The following is an 11,932-nucleotide window of genomic DNA, read 5'->3' as shown; positions in this document are numbered from 1 at the left end:
TGGGAGGAGGTAAAAAATTTTAAGAAATGAGTAAGTTAGATGAAGTAAGTGGATGGGGCCTGCTTTTGAAGGGTATCCCGTGTCCTTAGCTCTTGCATCTCTCTCTCTGTCTCTCTGTCTCTGTCTATCTCTGTCCTCTCTCTCTCTCTCTCTCTCTCTCTCTCTCTGTTTCTTGCCTACTGTAGGTTAAGCTGTTATGCTTCCCACTGTGATGTTCAGCCTCACTTCCTGTCCATAGTCATGCAACTGGTTGACTCTTACCTTAAAGACAAACCCATCCCTTCCACTGGTATGGGAAGTCCTGTATATATGTTGCTTTTATTAGTTAATGAATAAAGCTGCTTTCAGCCAATGGCTTAACAGAGTTAAGTTAGGCAGAAAATCCAAACAGAAATGTAGAGAGAGAGAGTGTAGGCCGAGTCAAGGAGAAGTCATGGAGCCACTGCAGGACACAGGCACAGTAGACAGACGCTGAATGGAGCCTTATCAGTAGGCCACAACCATGTAGCAACACACAAATTAATAGAAATGGGTTAATTTAAGCTGTAAGAGCTAGCTAGCAGTATGCTTAAGCTATTGGCCAAACAGTATTGCAAATAATATAGTTTCTGTGTGCTTATTTTGGGTTTGGGCAGCCAGGAATGGAAAAGCAGCCCCCACCAACATTCCACTTTAAGTGGTTTTCCTTAGGTATTTGTCATACGGTGGAAAACCTAACTAACACAAGTGAAACATTGAGTCCTGTCCCTGGAAGTCACAGATGGTCACAGACCTCATGAGACTGTCAGAGGGGCGAGAAGGACAGAAGCATCCTCAGGAAGTGGAGCTGGTGTGGCCAGTGTAGGCCACAATACTAAAAGGCCTCTCCATTCAAGTACCTGATGTTCTGTTCCTGGGCCTCTCTGGTTCCACGGTACTCTGAGTCATACCAGAGATGAGAGCGAGATGGCGATTTCACCTTCCACTTGGTTATTTTCTACTAAGAGCCAAGGACGCTGCTGAGTCAAAGCCTGTCTTTCATATCAGAGCACATGGAAGTCACACAACACACTGACTCCACCACCATCTGCTCCTAGTCACCAACTCACTCACAAGGTAAGATGGAAATGTACACCCCCATCCCCACCCTGGAGCCAGTAGACAGTAGGGAGATGCCGTGACTAAAAGCTAAATCATTTCTCTGCTGTCCTTTAGAGTGGCCAAGGACTGCTGCTTTCTTAGGAGGAGTGATTTCAATACCATTGTAGAAAAATAAGGTTATAGCACTTACGGCCATGAGGCCCCTGTGTTAGGTTAAAATCATCCACTCCTACCCAGAATGTCCAAGACATAGCTAAGACTTTCTCTATCTATAGGAACCAAGGCTGACTCAAACTCTCAGCACAGGCATGCCTTTAACACAGACATCATAAAAACTGAGATTATGAGTTTTAGTTTCTTTTTCAAAGAGAAAAGAAGCTGCTGGGGCAGTTGTTGATTATATATAATGGCTGAAAATCATCCCAGAGGCTGACCTTTATTATATAGAACTGATGCCCATTGACATCAAAATGGAGTCATGGAACTCAACGAATAACTTGGATTTTGTATGTGAAGTGGGTGCGGGTCTGTGTGTTTGCCTATCTGTGTGTGTATACCAGAGTAGAGGCCAGAGTATAACCTCACATGCCATTGCTTAGGAACACCACTCACCTTATTTTGAGACAGGGTCTCTCATTGGCCTGGAACTCACTAGGTAGGTGAGGCTGGATGGCAAGCCAGCCCCAGGGATCCACTGTCTCTGCTTCCCTAGCATTGGGATTGCATGTACTTGCTACTACACCTGGAAACTGAGTTCAGGTCTTGGTGGTTACAAGGTAAGCACTTTATTGGAGACCTTTCTGCCTGCTGCCTATGTTCTCACTCTTCCTCTTGGCAACAAGGCTGCATAATGCTGAGTGAGCCCAACAAAGGAAATGGTGAAAATCAGAGTCCATGGGCTCCGTTTGCTTCAACGGATGTTGAAGGCTGCTGTAGGTAAGCAAGGGTGTTGTAGGTCAGGACAAGTTTAGAGCTCTACCAAGGAAAGAGATCGAGTAGGCTGTGTTGCTTTGTCTTCTTCCTCCAGCTCTGAGCAGAACAGTCTACCGTTTTTCTTCATGTAACTTTCACCAGCTTTGACCCGAGAATGTGGAAGTGACAGACTAAATGGGATCATCCTATAAGTCATCCATCTTTTCCGCCAGCAGCCATGACCTCGGGCTTAAGAGATATTTTTGAAACCGTAGATCTATCTGGCTGGCAACTGGTTTATAGGTTTAGTCTATAGAGACTGGATACCAACCCTCTGGCTCGACATTGTAATCCTTGTATCCCAAGCCCACCTCCAAGGCTGTCTATAGCTTAGTAGACTCTTCATCAAAATGACTGAGGTATCAGAAGAACAATTCTCATCAGACCTTTTCTTCTCCAGACCACCAAGACAACTTTCTTTTCAGATATTTCCCCGTGTTCCACACAAGTTCTCAGCGTTCCTTCTCGAACCGTGAGCCCGTGGTTACTTGACCTTACTGGACTCCTCCATTCCCAACTCCCACCGCTGCAGTGCGGCCACCATCTCCCATGGGCTCGTTTGGATTGGTCTACGAACAGCCTCATGGCTCGTCTTTCATCCCTGCTCACCCCCTCGTCTGCCAAGTGCTCATTTTCTCCTTCCACATCCCATGGCACCTTCTGTCACTGCCCTCAGTAGAATCTCCACACTGGATTCCTAAAGAGGGCTCCTGTCTATACGCCACAAGTTACTACCCTCTAATCCATTATAAGTTACCATTGCCTGACACAGACTCTTTCCTCTGTTTTTTGTTTGTTTGTTTGTTTGAAAAGCTCCTTTTACTCAGAACAATTTTAGCTTTATAGAAAAGCTGTAAAATCTAACAGGGTTCCTTCATATCCGTCACCCAGTTCTGGTTTTCCCTCATGCAATGCTGTGTTTTTTTGGTACCTTAGTCAAAACTAGGAAACCAATATTGGAACGTTACCACTTAGTAAATTCCGGACCTGATTTGGATTTTGCCATTTTTTTAAAACCTTCCTCCCTGTGTGAGGATCCCAGGACCTGTAACATTGGATTGCAGTCATTCCTGCTTCTTTGGACGTCTGCTCTCCTGGTTCTGATGTCATAGCTGTTCCCTGTTTTGTCACTAACCTGGCTTTGACAGTTTCAAGAAACACCAGTCAGATGTTCCGGAGCACGGCACTCGGTATGGCTTAGTCTGTTGTTTTTCTTATGATAAGATCGAGTTGCAGGAATCAGAGGGAAATGCCACGCAGGTTAAGTGTGCTTCTCATCGCTGAGTGTAGGGATACGTGACCACTAGACAGCACCGCCGATGGCTGTCACTTTGACCACCTCCTTGAGGTGATATTTCCCAAGATTTTCCTTTCCTATTTTGGTCTCTGCTTTTTCTCACCCTGTTCCGTAGGGATGAGTCATTTTGTCCAGCTCACACTAAGTCCCCCATACATCTAAATCTGTGGAGTGCTTTTAAAGTCCATTTGGCTGCAATATGGGGAGAATGTTCTGAAATCTGTGTTTCTTCCCAGAGGTTTTTTTTTTGTTTTTGTTTTTTTCTAGAAGGAATGTAATATCGTCACAGGGTCTTGTCCGTTCAGACTGCTGTGTGACAATGTAATGTGTCACAGACTCTGTAGCAATAGTCGCTTATTTCCGGCTGGAGTTTAAGGATCAGAGCATCAGCATAATTGGGCTCCAGTGGGAACCCTTTTCCCAGTTGCAGGATCATGTTTTCGTATCGTCATGTGATGGAAAAAAAAAATCAAGAGCTCCTCAGGGTCTCTCTCGTGGGGGTATTTGTCCCATTCCTGAGGGTCACACCATAATGACTTGGTCAATTTCCCCACCAAGCTCTTCCCTCTTGATATCATCCCATTAGGGGGTAAGATGTCAATATATTCACTGGGAAAGGGCACAAATATTCATTCCATATCATACATATTTGATCAATAGGATACATATTAAAATTTTATTTGCACATTACACTCTGGTCTGTCATTTTTACCTTATTACATAACCCTATTCCTCAATTCCACTGTGGTTATTGGAATTGACATACTGCATATTTATTCATCTGTACCTTTCAAAGTATATTGAAAACTGTATAGAACAGAAATGATCCAAGCTAGGTTCTTCAAGAAAGAATATTAGGGGGAAAAAATAGGTGAGAAGCGAGGGTAAAGGTGACAGGACAGTCACGCAGGAAAGCCATGTTGCGAGCACGTTCCCAGGCAGCGTCCTCCTGTTGTGTAAGTAGAGGGAAGGGCCAGATTCATTTCAGTTAGAGTCACACTGAGCAGGGAGTGGAAGAAGGGAGATCACGTGAGCCCTTCCTAATTCCATGACTCTGCAGATTTGTACTTCTGCGAATGCTTTGCCGGTCCAGCTCGGGCCAGTGTCCCCTGTCCTCTCTGCTGCAGGACACTAACGCTGTGGGACCTGCCTCTTCTGGACTCTGGAGCACTGGCTTTTGGAGACTTTTTGCACTATAGATTAGGGTTATGAAAATGTTTTCTATAAAGGGCCAGATAGTAAATTGCGCTTTGTTGACATGTAGTCCCTGTTACATAGTCTTCATCTTTTTAACAGCATTTTTAAAGGTCATAAACATTCCTAGTTTTGAGGGCTGTACGAAAATTGGTCACGCACCAACGAAGACTGGCAGTTCAGCTACGGACTTCTCTTAAGAAAAGTGTACACAAGAGTATTAAAAGTCATGGAAAGATTTGTAGAACAGAAATCTGCCTACTGCTGCTAAACTTGATTTTCCTGAACTTATTTAGCCGTGGAATTCTCTTTTATCTTATCCATTTAATGTCTTATGAAATTTAGTTTTCAAAAACTCTGATATTGTCTTTGGGATATTCTGATTTTATTCATATAGGGATAATAACAAAGTTAATCTTTATTCAACCTACACATAAAGAAACGTTTAGGATGTCTTAAAACAAATAAAATAGTACCAGAGACGATCTCTGGATGCTGAAAGACTCCCAAGCCATGTTCCAAAAACATTAAGCAGGAGACATAAATTATGTATTAGAGCATATTAAAATTAAGACTTTCTATTCAACAAATATCACCACAGAACAACTTAATAAAGAGGGTAGAAGAAAACATTTGCTGTGCTCAAAACCATGAGAGATTAATATGACAAAGAATGTTTTCTAATTAATGAGGAAAGGGCTGGGCATTCAATACAAAATAGTTGAGTAAAAACGAGTAGACGATGCCCTGAGGGGGAGGCAGGGTGACTAGCAAGGATGTGAAGATGCCGAAGCTCATTAGCAACTGCAGAAATAAAAGCTGAAAAGAGATTAAAATGCGTACACTCTTGGCAAGTAATTTTCAGATTGGTTAATAGCCAATGTTGGCAGGGATGTAGGAAAGCGGCTTTCCTTATGCATTGCTGTGGAAGCATTAGGCTATTCAGCTTGTCTGGAGAATTATTGGCAAATCTTACTGAGACTCAGTATGTGCATACTGTTGACTGCAAACCCAGAAAGACATATCCACAAATCCAAAGTTAATAAACACAGATAAGTTCATTTAAGCATTTAGTTTAATGTAGGAGGAGATGGAAGGCAAAATACTTCCCATTACTGGAGAAATGGATAAGGAAATATAACACAAGCTCACTCTGGAACTACGCAACCGTCAAAGCCAATAAACAAATACATATAAGTGGGCTGAACAGGGCTTTCAAAATCAGCATTAGACAGAGGGCCAGGGGAGATGGCTCACCAGGTAAAAATACTTGCCATGCGAGCTAGCCTGACAGCCTGAGTTCCATCCCTGGAACCTAGAAGAAAATGCTGCGTGTGGCAGCGTGCATCTGATATGCTAACAATCAGATTGCAAGATAGGAAGCAGAGGAAGGAGAACTGGCCAGAAGCTCCATGGTCAGAGAGCCTGAAGTATGGAGAGCAGAAAGAAGAGGGACCCTGCCTCACCAGAGTGGAAGGGGAGAGCTGATTGCTCACAGCTGTCCCCTGACCTCCACAAGCATGCTGTGGAGGCACACGTGCACCTCCACATGCTAATACAAACAAATAAATTAGTTACATAAGAACTATGTGTGCAAATTATATATAATGTAATATATGTCTACACACATCTATGTATGTATGTATGTATATCCAGGGGCAGGGAAACAAAGGTATCAAACATAAAAATGATAAAATAATAAGTAGAAGCTAGAGATGAATGCTGGTGTGTTAGAAACAGAATGGTATAGTAAAGTCAACTCTTGGCAGTACTGGTTTTATCAGTATGCCTGTCTATTGTACTCCATTGTCCTGAAAAATACTATCTTTGCCAACCTCTGCCAAGGGAAAGACTTAGTTGGCTAATTGGTTGTCTCCAACTCCAATCTAGTTACCAGTAACAGAAAACCACCTGGCTCTAATATATCAAAGGTTTCGCGGTAAATCCAGTGTCCTTGCATGTACTGTGTGAACATGACCACTGTCTCCAAACTCTGCTTCCTCTTCACCAACTGAAGCCGTAATTCCTGCTCCGCCATTCCCAGCCCTTGTGCATCAGTGGCTTTTAGCATTGCTTTGGCCACAGACCTAACAGAGAAAACAGAGAAAGATTTATTCTGCCTCTCAGGTTGAGTCCACGGTCGCTTGGCAGAGCACCAAAGAGGTAGGTATTTGTGGCAGAGGAGTTATTGGTATCGTTGTAGACAGCAGATAAGGAAGCAGACAGGGGCTGTGGAGTAACTTTCAAATGCACACTCCCAGTGAGGGCCCAGTTCTTCCAACTGGACCTCGCTTCACCTAGTCACCCAGTAACACTACGTGTCATGACTCTGTTCAGAGATGAATCTGTTCAGTAGGTCAAAGCACTCAGGATCTAACTGTCTCTGGAAGCCATCACAAACACACCCAGAGGGATGATTTAATCATCCCCTAGGGGTTCTCAATCCAATAGAACTAACAGAATTGACTATAAACCCTGACAACCACCATTCCTGCCTCAGAATTCCTCGTTGATGAGTAGAATAATACACTATTTGTCACTCCACACAATGTCCCAAAGAGTCATCCAAGTTGTAATATATGTCAGAATTGTCTTTCTTTTGAATGCTGGAAGTTGAATAATTTCATTCTATGTATATTCTCTAATACATTTGTTTAGACATTAATCTCTCAATGAATACATTGGGTACTTCCATCTTCTGTTTTTCTTTTCTGAATATACTGCTAGGAGCTTATGCAAATATCCACTCATGTCTCTTTTTTGTTTTGGGAGCCGCATACTCAGAAGTGGAACTGATAGATCAAAACAAGCCTGCGCTTCATCTTTTGAGGAGCCTCTACAGTGCTCCCTGTGCTGGGCATACCATTTGACTGCACCGGCAGTGATGATGTAAACTGGCAAGATGCCGAGTTCTCTGCCTTCTAATGAGTCATTTTCTGTTTTGATTTGCTTTTTATATTAGATGTTTTAGTAAGTATGAAATGATATCTCACTGTGACGTTTTGTGTTTAGTGTGTGCCTGTATGTGTGTCCACATGTGCTTGTATGTGCGCACATATGTGTGCAGAGGCCAGAGGTTGATGCCAGATGACTTCTACTACTGCTCTCCACCTTATTTTTTTAAATTTTATTTATTTATTTATTTATTCATTCACTCATTTTTATTCATCATGTATGTGTCCATGTGTATGCACATAACGTTCTATAGCATGCATGTAGAAGGCAGAGGGCAACTTACAGGAGTTAGTCACTTAATTCTATCATGTGGCTCAAGCTCAGCTCAGCAGGTTTGGTAGCGAACACATTTACCTCTGTAGTCATCTCATCAGCCTGTTTTCTGAGACATCGGCTCTCACTAGAAACAGCTGGCCAGAAAGCTCCAGGAAACCACTCTTCTCTTTCCATTGCCCCCAGGACCCCCAGGGCCATAATTATAGACACATGTGACCGTGTACAACTTCTGTTATATGGGTGCTGGAGATCTGACCTTGTGTGATATACTTTTTTTTTTTTTTTTGTCTGACCCGTCCCTCCAATTGTCTTGTGGTGGTTGGGATTTGTATCTCCCTATTGCTGAGTGATGTTGACAACCTTTCATATGCTTATTGGACAAGAAAAGATGCACCAAAGTTATATGATAAGTTAGGAAATCAATTTAATATCTATGTCTGGTTAATACTTTTCATGAAGTCGTGAACATTGACCTAATGACTGGTAGTCTTTTTTTTTTTTAAATAGATAGCCAAACCAATCCTGTACAATAAAGGAACTTCTGAAGGCATCACAATCCCTGACTTAAACTCTATTATAGAGCTACAGTACTGAAAACAGCCTGCTATTGGCATAAAAACAGACCAAATGGAACCAAATTAAAGTCCTGGATATCAATCCATACACCTAAGAACATCTGATTTTTGACAAAGAAGCTAAAATTATAAAATAGAAAAAAGAAAGCATGTTCAACAAATATCACATAACTGGATATCAACCTGTAGAAGAATGAAAATAGATTCACATTTATAGCCATGCACAAAACTCAAGTCCAAATGGATCAAAGACCTCAACATAAAACCAACCACATTGAACCTCATAGAAAAGAAAATGGGAAGTAAGTACACTTGAATGCATTGGCACAGGAGATCACTTCCTAAATATAACCCCAGTAGCACAGACACTGAGAGAAACAATTAATAAATGGGATCTCCTGAAACTGAGAAGCTTCTATAAAACAAGGGACGTGGTCAACAAGACAAAGTGGCAGCCTACAGAATGGGAAAAGATCTTCACCAACCCCACATTGAACAGAGGGCTGATCTCCAAAATATACAAAGAATTCAAGAAATTGGTCATCAAAAGAACGAATAATCCAATAAAAAATGGAGTAAAGACCTAAACAGAGAACTCTCAACAGATGAATCCAAAATGGCTGAAAAACACTTAAAGAAATGCTCGACATCCTTAGCCATCAGAGAAATGCAAATCAAAACAACTCTGAGAATCTATCTTACACCTGTAAGAATGGCCAAGATCAAAAACACTGATGACAGTTTATGGTGGAGAGGTTGTGGGTAAAGAGAACACTCCTCCATTGCTGGTGGGAGTTCAAACTGGTACAGTCTCCTTGGATTTCAGTGTGGTGATTTCTCAGAAAATTAAGAAACAACCTACCTCAAGACCCAGCAATACCTCTTTTGGGTATGAACTCGATGTTTAATCGTACCACAAGGACATGTGTTCAACTATGTTCACAGTGGCATTGTTTGTCATAGCCAGAACCTGGAAACAACCTAAATGCTCCTCTACTGAAGAATGAATAAGGAAAATGTACATTTACACAATGGAGAACTACATAGCAGAAAAAATAATGACATCTTAAATTTGTGAGCAAATGGACGAATCTAGAAAACATCATATTGAGTGAGGTAACCCAGACCCAGAAAAACAAATATAATATGTGTGCACTCATAAGTGGCTTTTAGACATAAAGCAAAAATAAAACCAGCATACAATTCACTATCCCAGAGATCCTAGAGAACAAAGAGGACCCTAAGAGAGACATACTTGGATCTAATCTACATGGGAAGTAGAAAAAGACAAGATAGCCTGAGTAAATTGGGAGTGTAGGGATCATGGGAGAGGGTAGAAGGGTAGGGGAGAGGAAGAGAAGGGAGCAGAAAAAATATATAATTCAATAAAAGCAATTAAAAAATAAAAAGAGAAAAAGAACTCTCAAAACCTTTAAGGATGTCTAGAACTGTCAGCAAGTTCAGTGGCATCCTTTACCTCTTTTCTGCCCTCAGGCAGGAGAACGCTGGTAACCACACTAACTCTTTAGGGATTAAACATAGTGTGTGCTTTGCTCATCCTGAGAGTCAGGGTCAGGGTCAGGGTCAGGATTAGCTCAGGTTTGGAGTCACAGAGGGATCAAGGCTCTTTTCACCTTGTGCTTCTGCCCACACTAGAGCACCTTGGAATCTACCACCAGATCCTCTGCCATAAACCTGTACCCATACCCTTTATTACCTGGTCACTTCCCCTTAAATGTCACCATGATGCTACTCACATGCAAAGGAACTAAAGAACTGAGCAAAAGAAGAAAAGAATGTGCCTTTGAGTAGAAAATTACCCAGTATTTGCCACAGATAATGATAAGAGATTAGAGGAAAGGAAAATTTTAGGTTTGAGGAAATTTAAAAAAAAAAGAGAGAGATAACTATTTCTTTTATGGTCAAGACTTTAAATTATTCACTGGCTCTATTTCTTGAATTTTAGAGTAAAAGAATCTAGGTTTCCCAAAGGATACATTAAACTAAATACCCAGAGTGATAATTTTATCAATGATAGGTCTCTTAAACTATTCATGTCCCCTATGTAAACAAACACCTTCTGAAAACCCAGTTCATTCTGAGAAATACTATACTATATTCAAAAGTGTCTTGAGTGGGTGGAAATAATGTAGACTCATTTCCCCAGATGGAAAAGCGGAACCGAAGCAAACACACCTAATAGCTCCCCATTACTTCAACGTTTGCATATTTTCTTTCAGTTTTAAGTAAAAGCCCGGCTATATTCTGCCAACTACAGGATGTTATGAAGTCAGAGTAAATATCCCATTGAAAAATAATCAAGGCGAGGGAGGTGGGTAAGCTTAGGAGAAACTCAGGAAAATGGGCTGAATTAGGGTTATTCAAAACCAGCTCTTAAAAATACACACAAAGCAGCTGCAAGCAGGCGATAAATCGTCCCGAGTCACACCATAATGATGAGACAGATGACCTGCAAAACGTGAGCTGGCAGTGTTGCCTGAGATTGATAGTCGGTCACCCTAATGCTCAGGTAATAGGATCCTCTTAGCTCCAGCCTGCCTATTCTGCTCAGGATTTGTTTTCCCAGCCACCTTAAAAATTAGAGGAGAAACCATTCTTTCAGTCCCTCAGTCTGTGGAAGCTCAGGATTCTGGAGGACACAGGCACCATCCTTTCTGATCAAGCAATATAAAGCATGGTGCACATTCATCCGATGCCATCCACACCCAAGCTCACAGGGCACTTCCCGAGAGATTCACTCCAAAACAAAGCAGCAAGCCATAGGAGACAGCCATAAGTGTGTCGTAAAAATGAAGAGAGCAATGTGAGGGCAAATGGACCCCTATATTGCAGATTCCACAGGACAACTAACTAAAAGCCAGCCATGATTCCCAGCCCACAGAGCAGAGCCTTCAGTAGTGCAAGGAACGGACACCTGTGGGGAAATAGAAAATTTCATGACCAGGTTTTTGGAGTTGCACAAAAGCCAATCAAGCAGACTGATTTGGAAGAATAATTCTGGAAAAACATGATGTAAACCTAACAAGAGTTTGGGTGAAGGCCATCTTAGAATAGATGCGTGACTTTCACTGTGCCATAGCCTCGTACACAGGCTAGAGAGAAGGCTCAGCAGTTCAGACTACTTGCTATACTTAGGAGGACCTGAGTTCAGTTCCCAGCACCCACATGGTGGTTTGCAACTATCTGATGCTCCAGTTTCAGGGGATCGTACACTAGCTTCTGGCCTCTGCAGATACTGGGTATGCATGAAGTAATACATACATACATACATACAGGTAAATGTGCATACATATAAAATAAATACAATTTTAAAATATCCTACATGAATTGTGATACTTTGGGCATCCTTCTCTATATCAGCATCTGGGGTCCTTGTCAACTTGCTTTCTCTTGAGTAGAACACTAGACTCACCCAGCACGAGCCTTTTGGATGCAAGCACAGAGCACCAAAGGGAATAGTCTAACATCTGGTAGATGCTAACTACAGACAACACTACTTGTACTCATGATACTCAAAATTAAATTAGCAGAATAAATAAAAATGTAAAGCCTTGTTTACTAA

The sequence above is a fragment of the Myodes glareolus genome, chromosome 12 (genome assembly GCF_982192425.1).
Source record: "Myodes glareolus chromosome 12, mMyoGla1.1, whole genome shotgun sequence".
NCBI lineage: Eukaryota > Metazoa > Chordata > Mammalia > Rodentia > Cricetidae > Myodes > Myodes glareolus.
This window is presented reverse-complemented; position numbering follows the sequence as displayed.